Source organism: Neofelis nebulosa, chromosome 7 (assembly GCF_028018385.1).
Source record: "Neofelis nebulosa isolate mNeoNeb1 chromosome 7, mNeoNeb1.pri, whole genome shotgun sequence".
NCBI lineage: Eukaryota > Metazoa > Chordata > Mammalia > Carnivora > Felidae > Neofelis > Neofelis nebulosa.
This window is the reverse complement of record NC_080788.1, coordinates 42,497,077-42,507,921: the sequence shown is the minus strand read 5'-3', so window position 1 is coordinate 42,507,921 and position 10,845 is coordinate 42,497,077.

Genomic DNA, 10,845 nt, shown 5'->3' with positions numbered 1-10,845 from the left:
GGCTCAGTCGGTTAGACATCTGGCTCTTGATTTCAGCTCAGGTCATGATCTCTCAATTCATTGGGCTCTGCACTGACAGAATGGAGATTGCTTGGGATTCTCTCTCTCTCTCTCTCTCTTTCTCTCTCTCTCTGCCCCTCCCCAGCTTGTGCATGCACTCTCTCTCTCAAAATAAATGAATAAACTTTAAAGAAAAGCTTGTTGAGGTGTGTTTTGTGTTTTATGGCCAAGAATGGGGTCTGCCTTGGTGAATGTTCCATATGGGCCTGAGAAAAATATGTATTCTGTTCTTACTGGATAAAATGAACTGTAGATGTCCATTATATCCAATTTATTAATAGTGTTATTGACTTCGGCGGTGTCATCCCCAATTTTCTGCCTGCAGGATCTGTCTGTCCATTTCTGATGGAGGGGAGTTGAAGTCTCTAACTATGACAGTGGATTCATCTATTTCTCCTTGCAGTTCTGTCAGTTTCTGCCTCTCATCGTTTGACTCTCTGTTGTCAGGTGCATACATATTAACAATTGTTATGTTTCGTTGAAGAATGAATCATGAGGATTCTTTTTAATTGCATTTCTTAAATTAAACATTTTATTTTCTGAGATAGGTGTAGATCACATGCCCTGATAAAGAATCCAGAGAAATCCCATGTGCCCTTTACCCAGTTTCCCCCAGTGGCAACATCTTGCAAAACCATAGTATTAATATCACAACCAGGACATTGATATAACTGCAATCCATCAATACAAATCAGGTTCCCCAGTTTTACTCATACTCATTTGTGCATGTCTGTGTATTTAGTTCTGTGTGATTTAATCACACACGTAGGTTCATGTGTCCCCCGCAGTCAAGATAAAGAACAGTTCCATCACCACCAATATGCTTCAGGTTGCTTTTTATAAATGCTCCCAACTTCCTTCTCTCCTCCTCCTGCCCCAGTCCCTAACCTCTTGTAACTACTACTCTGTCATCCATTTCCATAATTTTGTCACTTCAAGAATGTTATATAAATGGGAAAAGGATCCAAATAGACGTTTCTCCAAAGAAGAAGTACAAATGACAGATAAACTCAACATCATTAGCCTTCAGAGAAATACAAAGCGAAGCCACATCAGATAGCACTTCACACCTGCAAGGATGGCTGTTATCAAAAAGACAGTATTGGCAGGGATATGGAGAAATTGGGACTCTCATCCAATGCTGGGGGGAAAGTAAAATGATGCAGCTGCTTTGAAAACAATCTGGCAGGTTCTCAAAAGATTAAACATAGAGTTATCATATGACCTAGCAATTCCAGTCCTAGGTCTATGCACAATGAAAACCTATGTGCACACAAAAACTTGTATATGAAGTTTCATTGCAGCTTTACTGGTAGTAATCACAAATTGGAAATAGCTCTAATGTCCATCAACCAATAATACATAAACAAATTGTGGTATATCCATATAATGCAATGCCACCCACCAGTAAAAGGGAATGAACTATTAATACATGAGTTAGCATGTATTAATTTCAAAATAATTATGCTGAGTAAAAGAAGATATACAAAAAAAAGCATATACATGCCATATTTTTTCACATACATAATATTCTAAAAAATGCAACCTAATCTACAGTGCCAAAAAACTGTCGCTTAGGGAATGGATAGGGAAACAACTAGCGAGGCAGGAAAGGATTGTAAAGAAGATGATGGAGGGATGCCTGGGTGGCTCAGTCAGTTGAGCATCCAACTTCAGCTCAAGTCATGATTCCACAGTTCGTGGGTTTGGGCCCCACATCAGGCTCTGTGCTGACAGCTCAGAGACTGGAGCCTGCTTCGGATTCTGTCTCCCTTTCTCTCTCTGCCCCTCCCTGCTCACTCTATCTCTGTCTCAAAAATAAATAAACACTTTAAAATAATTTATAAAAAATTTTTAAAAAGAGGATGATGGATATGTTCATTGTCTTGATTGTGATTGATGGTTTCACACTTAATCAAACTGTACACTTTAAATACATACAGCTTGTTATATTTTAAATATATTTCAATAAAGTTTGTTTTCAGAACGCCATTAAATAACATACTTCTAAAAAACACACATAATCCTACAAATTCCTCCTCCTCTACATTCTCATGTCTTTATACGTGTTTGTGTTTTTACTACTGCAAAGCAGAATGTCTTACTTTTTCCACTTAACACTGTTTCAATGATTATTTCTTAAATTATGCTTTATTATCATTTTTTAAAGTTTTTCCTTTTTCTTCAATTTTTTTTTAGTGTTTATTTTTGAGAGAGAGAGACAGAGCATGAGCAGGGAAAGGCCAGGAGAGAGAGGGAGACACAGAATCTGAAGCAGGCTCCAGGCTCTGAGCTGTTAGCACGACGTGGGGCTGGAACTCATGAACCACAAGGTCATGACCTGAGCCGAAGTCAGAGGCTTAACCGACTGAGCCACCCAGGCACCCCTCATTTTTTCAAGTTCTTATTTTGTTATACATGAACTTTTACATGAAAATATAAAATACAGGAGTACCTGGGTGTCTCAGTCGCTTCAGCATCCGACTTCAGCTCAGGTCATGATCTCACAGTTTGTGAGTTTGAGGCCAGCGTCAGGCTCTCAGCTGCCAGCACAGAGGCTGCTTCAGATCCTCTTACTCCCAATCTCTCTGCCCCTCCCCCGCTCATTGCATGTTCTCTCTCTCACTCTCTCTCTCTCATAAATACACACACATATATATAATACAGAGAGAAAAATGCGCAAATTATAAGTATACATCTCAATGAATTATCACTAAGTGAACACATGTATAAGATCTCGCTTTGAAAACAAGCATCTCTGGGGCACCTGGGTGGCTCAGTCACTTAAGCAGCCAACTTCGGCTCAGGTCATGATCTTATGGTTCGTGGGTTCGAGTCCCACATCTGGCTCTGTGCTGACAGCTCAGAATCTGGAGCCTACTTCGGATTCTGTGTTTCCATCTCTCTCTGCCCCTCCCCTGCTCATGCTCATGCTCTGTCTCTCTCTCTCTCTCTCTCTCTCTCTCTGTCAAAAATAAACTTTAAAAAAACATTTTTAAAAATTTATTTTTGAAAACAAGGATCTCTTTTTGTTTTTTTTTGTTTTTTTTAATTTTTTTTTTCAACGTTTTTTATTTATTTTTGGGACAGAGAGAGACAGAGCATGAGCGGGGGAGGGTCAGAGAGAGAGGGAGACACAGAATCAGAAACAGGCTCCGAGCCATCAGCCCAGAGCCCGACGCGGGGCTCGAACCCACAGACCGCAAGATCGTGACCTGGCTGAAGTCGGACGCTTAACCGACTGCGCCACCCAGGCGCCCCAAGGATCTCTTTTTGAAGGATAGTATTTGGGGCTGAACAATTCACGGTGCACCGTCAAAGAAAACACGGTAGGGCATTAGTTCAAGTGGTGAAAACAGATTTTCTTCAGGAACCACTGACAGTAGAGGAAAGAGCAGAGGGCCATTCAGATTTGTACAGAGGTGCTGGAGTATTTTAAAGGAAAAATGAGGGTACAGGGAGGGGGCAGAATGAACAGAATCAGAGAAGTGAAAAATTACAAAAAGCTGAGAGAGTTTGTTTGTGTAAAAGTCATCTGAATTAACCTGCTAGTTAACCTGTTAATAACCTGCTAGTTATTGAAGTTAGGTTCCTACGCACCCATAGAAACTGGGAGACAGATGGCCTATCTTCAGGTGTTGACTGACACAAACAGTAAATGCTTTTGGCAGCCCTGATTTTTGTCAGGCAAGCACCTTAGAGGGGAAGATCAGCCTAGAGATATGGCCTTGAGCTATTAGAAACTGTTAGTGTCCGTTTATGGGGTTTTTTTTATAGCCAAGGTTGAGGCCTAGTCGAGAGGAGGGCTCAAAAGAGTCTGGCCAGAGTTTGGTCACGGAGAAAATCTTTGCCAGCACAACTCTCCCACAGATTGAAGGGCTTTCAAAATCATCCTGGACCCCTTTCCACTAAATGTCAGGGGCCCCCCTCCTCCCTCCCCCAATTATGATAAGCAAAAAAAGAAAAAAGACAAAATAGCTCAATGCCTTCCTAAATGCCCCATCCCACTAAAACCATCACACTATATAATGTCTGATGTGCCTTCCAGCTTTGCAATCCTCAAGTAATACCACTGGGTATTTTGTCTCCATTTGGAGATAGAGTCAGGGGCGCCTGGGTGGCTCAGTCGGTTAAGCTTCTGACTTCGGCTCAGGTCATGATCTCTCAGTCCGTGAGTTCGAGCCCCGCGTCGGGCTCTGTGCTGACAGCTCGGAGCCTGGAGCCTGCTTCGGATTCTATGTCTCCCTCTCTCTCTGCCCCTCCCCCACTTGTGCTCTGTCTCTCTCTATCAAAAATAAATAAATCTAAACAATAAAAATAAAATAAAATAAGAAGATAGAGTCAAAGAAGCAGGCAGAAAAGACAGTATGCAGAAATGGCAGGCAGGGAATGGAGGGTGGAGGCAGCTATTGTGGCCCTGCCTCCTCTGTAAATCTACATAGCAAATGCATACACACTCCCTTGTCTGAATCACTTTGTACAAATCCCCGGGGAACAAAGCAAGAAAATGCATAGACCCTGGAGCAAACCCTAATTCTAATTCCAATTCTTCCATTTGACTTTATTTCTTTGAGCAATTTAGCCTCTCTTAGCCTCTGTTCTCTTACTTGTCAGGGAGATAATACCTACTGCTCAATGTACAAATGCATATCAAGTAGCCAGCACATAATAAAGTCCAATGATGGTGAGCTCTCCTCCCTCAGGGGGTGAGATGGCCCAGTGCTAGTAAGGTCTTCTCCCCGGGTGAATTCCATTTTCTAGTCCTCCAGTAGGATTCTCTCAAGCTAAAAAACAAAACCAGCAAATGAAAACCTTAGAAGATGGAACTTGAGTAGCAGACTGCAACTATTTTTCTATAAAAAGTACAATTTTACACTCATTCATATAGAGTCTTCAATATATACTTGTTGAAAGCTCACCATGTGCCAGGCACTAGGGCTAAACCCAGATGAAATAGTCTCTGCTCTGAAGGAATTCACAAATCATTGGCAAATCCAAAAAGTTGGGTAAAAAAACAAATCCAAAGAGTTAGGTCAAATTGTACCACAGGGCTAAGTGCCGCGATGGAGGAATGTAGGGCAAGATGGAGGCAGGAAGGGAGTGTCCCACACTCTCCAGGGCGGGGTTTGCTGGGTAAACCCCAGATGTTGATGAGAACTTTCCGGGAAGAAACAAAAGCTTGTGCAAAGGCCTGGAGGCAACCAGCAGCCTGTTCTCTGAGAACTCGAGATAAGAGCCCTGATGAGAAGTGGGAGGTGAGGGCGGTGGGAAAGTTGGGAGCATACTGTCTGCTGCAGATTACAAAGACCACTGTAGCCAGGTCAAGTAGAAAAGGAGTTTATTGAAACATATTGGGTGGGATGACCATATATTTTCTCGCCCCATTTGAGAGGGAAAGGGCACTATTTTTAATTATGCCTGATGGCAGATGTACAGAAGACACGCATGGAGTTGTTAATATTAGGGCACTCCCCAAAGCTGGAAAATTGAGAGCAGTGCGCAGCCTGGAACACTGCCCAGGCCTGCAGTGGGGCGGCCCTGCCGCCCAGACAGGCACTGGACACTGGACAAGAATTCCTGTCACTGCCACCCAGGGAAGCACCCTTGATGGCATCACCAGCTTCCAAAAACGGGCACCTCTGATTGGTGGAGCCTACTTCACACACCTGCCACCAAGTGAAGGAAGACTGAGAAAATAAATTCCTGGGCCAATTACTTCATTTCCCTGTACCTCTATTTCCTCATGTAGGAAATGGCAAGGATAATAACACTAGCTGCCTTTAGAGTTGGCACGCTGCTAAAATGAAATATATGTCAAGAGCTTAGGCCTGTGCCTGGCACAGAATAGCACTATGTAAGCATTTGCTATGATTGTCCTTATTCCCCAAGGAGGCAGAATTCAGAAGAGAGGAAATTCTCTCAAAGAAAGGAAAAGTGTTTTTGCAGTGGCCCAACGGAATGACACATATCCACTACACCTTGATTCAGTGCTGAAATTGTAACAGAATGTAACAGAATGTAACAGAAATGAATTATTCCACTCATTTATTTACTCAATAAAAATGGCAGTGTCCATGGGGCTGAGGGTACAAATAATGCCTTATCTTTCATTTGCATAAATAAAATCAAACATAGCAAGCCCATCAAGGTTGGTAAAAAGCACTAGATGGATCTTCTTTGTGGGGGTGGGACTCCTTACACCACCTTAGTATTAAACAAGAGCCCCAGAAAGTTGTGGGATTGTGTTGCTGGACCCCTGTCTATGGTTGTTGCTGTGGTGCTCTGCCAGGGGCGAGGAGTCCCCGGGTCTGTGGAGGCTATTGTAGGTGGGATTCTTCTCTGGACACTTAACCTTGTCAGCCTCCAACTTAGTCTGGGAGACCTTCGCTGAGCTCTGCAAAGCCATGGGTTTTGGAAGTTCCCGCTCAATGTACACAGGCAACCGTGCCTTCTGGGGGCAGGCTCTCTAAGGCTCCGTCAGCTGCATGGCCCAGACCCAGGGCCACACCGGCCACCATTCTTGCACCAACCACCATTCTCCCGTCAGCCCCCTGACTCCACAACTGCTCCTGGTGGTGAGTGTAGGCGTGAGGGACTGGAAGGAGGGGAGAGGGCGATGAAAGCAAGCAAGCCAAAGCCCCCCTTCAACCTCTGCCAGGGGCCTCCATGCAAGAGGCAGCCTGCCCAGCTCCCGGAGAGAGGGTGTTGAACTGCACTTGGCAAAGGAAATAGTACCTAGAGCAACTGAATGTTCCCTTGAAATTACACTACTTTAATAGCTAGATGTGACTGAAAACGTTTGGGACCAGACAGGGATGTCACTAAAGTTCCTTTCTACCCAGTTGGAAAGGGATTTAGCCAAGCAAAGTAGATAGCTGGGAAAAAAACAAAACCTTCCCTGTTTATACTTCGGTGGGTTGAGATCTCTCAAACGACCAATTACAGTTGTTAACTGCCCCCTGGGGGATAAGGAAAGCCCAGACCTTCAGGTTGCAGAGGCCTGGCTACCCTCTTGGCAGAGAAGGAAATGTCGTTCATTCCTTTGTGGGAAATCCAATTCTGAAAAGACAAAAAAAAAAAAAAAAAAAAAGTTTCTCAATAGGTTATCCTACCACGTGACGAACCACAGGAGTCTGGACTTTCTCCTGTTGAGAAATAGCACTTTAGAGCATTTAAGTAGGGGATGTGCATGATTACATTTCAGTTTTGGCATATTTACCCTGGTTCACGCTACATCTTGTATTTTTAAATAAGCTTTTTAAAATTTTGGGATAATTGTAGATTCACATGCAGTTCTAGGAAATGAGACTGATCTCGCATACCCTTTCCCAGTTTCCCCGCGGTAACATCTTGCAAAACTCTAGGGCAGTATCCCAATCAGGATACTGACAGTTGATGCAGTCAAGATAGAGAAAAGTTCCATCACCACAAGGATCTCGTATGTTGCCCCTTATAGGATCTCTATATAGATCCTCACCACAAGGATCTCTTATATTGCCCAACCCCCTCCTTAACCCCTGGCAACACTAATCTGTTTTTTATTTCTGCAATTTTGTCAGTTTCAGAATGTTATATAAATAGAATCATACAGATACATATATATGTTTAGATACGTACGTATATATGTATGCAGATATATACGTATATGTACAGACATATACAGATACAGATATATAAGTATTATATATACTGTATTCTCACAATAAAGTAAGCTAGAGAAAAGAAAATGTTAAAATCATGAGAAAGGGGCACCTGGATGGCTCAGTCAGTTAAGCGTCTTACTCTTGATTTCGGCTCAGGTCATGATTTCATGGTCCATGGATTTGAGCCCCGAGTCATGGGTTTGAGCTGTGCCGACAACACACAGCCCGCTTGGGATTCTCCCTCTCCCTCTCTGTCTGCCCCTCCCCCACTCATATGTGTGCACGCACTCTCTTTCTCTCTCTCAAAAGAAATAAATAAACATTTAAAAAAGGAAATTATAAGGAAGAGAAAATGCATTTACAGTATTGAACTCTATTTATCAAAACAAATCCACATATAAGTGGACCCATGCTATTCAAACCTTGTGTTGTTTAAGGGTTAATTGTGTATACTTTTAAACCTAAAAAACTTCCAAAAACATAGATGTGTACCCATCAAAAATACGTAATATTGTTTGTGTAGGTTTTAAAAATGTATACATGGTATTATTATATACAATTCGCTCGCTTCTCAGTTTTATTTTTTCATTAAAAAAGGGGGGTTTATGGGGCACCTGGGTGGCTCGGTCGGTTAAGCGTCCGACTTCGGCTCAGGTCATGATCTTGCGGTCTCTCTCTGTGACCTCCCCCATTCATGCTCTGTCTCTCTCTGTCCCAAAAATAAATAAACGTTAAAAAAAAATTTAAAAAAAAAGGGGGGGGGGTTTGTTTTACATTTCTTATAGGCGACCTAGAGAGAGACCTAGCCCATTCCTTTCAATGAATACAGAGTATCCATGTGGTATGTATGTGCCACAATTTACCCATCCTTCACTGAAGGATATTTAGGTTGTTTCCAATGTTCTGCTATTACTAAAAATGCTACAGTAAACACCCTTGCATTGTTTCTGTATGAGCGTGTGTGAACGATTGGAAAAACGGGCCATCTTCTCTGTATCCATTGTAATTTTTCACCCTCCCTGAATCCACTGCAATATGACTTTGAGGCTCTGCCCATCAGCAGTTAACGTCTGTTTCTCCTCCCTTTGAATCTAGGATGACCTTGGGCTTATTTGGCTAAGAGAATGCAGCAGACAAGACAGCGTGCCAGTTCCAAGCCTAGGCCTCATGAGGCCTTGAATCCTTCTCCTTTTCTCTCTTGGGTCTTTATCCGCCACCACGTGAACAAGCTGAGGCCCACCTGTTGGTTGGAGAAAGAGAGACCACACTGAAGAGAGTTGAGCTGTCTTCTGAGGGCATCCTGTACCAACCAGACCCAGCTAACCCAGCACGAACTGCTGACAACGACTGAAGCCAGAGGAAATCAAAACTGCCTGAGTCCAGACCACCTGCCAGTCTGAAGAACTGTGAGCCAAGTCATTGTTTTAACAGCGAAAGTTATCAGATACAATTGTGCAGGTATTTCTTTAGAGTGGTTTTCAAACTGTAGCATGTATCAGAATCAGCTGGTGGGCTTTTAAAATCACAGATAGCTGGGCACCCCTGTTGGAGTGTCTGATTTAGTAGGTCGATCTGGGTGAAACCTGAACATATGCGTTTCTAATGACTCGGGTCATGCTAATGATAGTCCAAGTGCCATACTTTGAAAATCATAGCTCTAGAGAGTACAACCTAAAATGGTGTTGCTGGGTCATGAGTTACAAGCATTTTTTTAAACAGCTAATAGACACTCCCAAGCTGCCATCCAAAGTCAAGTTACCCTCAACTAAATTTTAAGGGATGAAAGAATAAACTACCGAAAGAACACATTAAAACCAGATAGTATGGTACCGCAAGTGTAACAAAGGAAACAGCAGCATGAAAGAGGAAGTGCTCTGAAATTCTTGTGGTTGGAAGGTTGGGCAGGAAGCTGATTAACTAATAGTTATGACCCCTGATATCTACACACCAAAGCACAGCGTATGAGTGATGAAGTAATTTTGAAAGTCTCCCTAGAAAACAGATAGTATTGCTTATACTGCACTGAGATACGGTGGAATAGGACTTGTGGCAAGAAGCAGCTCTAGAAGAATATTCTTTCTTCCAAAGAATCAAAGGGGAGATAAGATCTTGAACGTCAGTGCTCAGCCTCATTTCTCACTTCTTTCCCCTTTGTCTTCCATGACAGCCGCCATGGCCACTTTTAATTTCTTGAATGAACCCTCCTCCCTCCTACCACAGGGTCTTTGCTGTTGCTGATCCCTCTACATGGGACACTTCCTCCTCTTTCTGTCCATGCTTGGACCAAGTTAATTCCCATTTATCCTTAAGATCTTAGATCTCATTTTGCCTCATTAGAAAAACCTTCCCTAATCTTCCAATACTAGATCAAATCTCACCATTATCACCTCTCAACACACTATGCACCCCTCCTTCACAGCTCTTGTTACAGTTGGAATTTTACATTTATCTGTGTGTTTATATGATTCATGAATATCTTACCCTCCTGCCTGTGATCTCTAGGGGGGCTGGGTATGTGTCTGTTTTGAGTAACCATTGTAACCTTAGCACCAACTTTGTCTGGTAAAGAGCAGATACCCATAAATATGTGTTGGATGATTAAGAGTAGGGTTCTGTAAAAGCCTTCAATGAACCTTAGATCAAACGTGCAATGGGAAACATTCTGAAGAGGAAAATAGGAGAGGAAACAGAAGTACTTTCAGGACATCACACACTAGCAGGTCACAAATAGCAATGATGGGCTGCCAGCCGTTTAAACAACCACATCAGAAGTACTGGCTACTAGATCTCTGGTCTCCTGGAGAAAAGTTTCTATTGGTGGACTAGTGGGTTCTGTATGAGGTCCAGTCATATTCAATATTTGAACAAGATGGAAGGCTTGCCTATCTTGTTTGCAGATGATAATATGAAAGCCAAAAGGTTATTATAACATAGACAGCGACAGAATTTAAGTTAAAAATAATGCCAATGGAAATACTAAGCCAGGGGCGCCTGGGTGGCTCAGTCGGTTAAGCATCCCACTTCAGCTCAGGTCATGATCTCATGGTTCATGGGTTCGAGCCCTGCGTCAGGCTCTGTGCTGACAGCTCAGAGCCTGGAGCCTGCTTCGGATTCTGTGTCTCCCTCTCTCTCTACCCTTCCC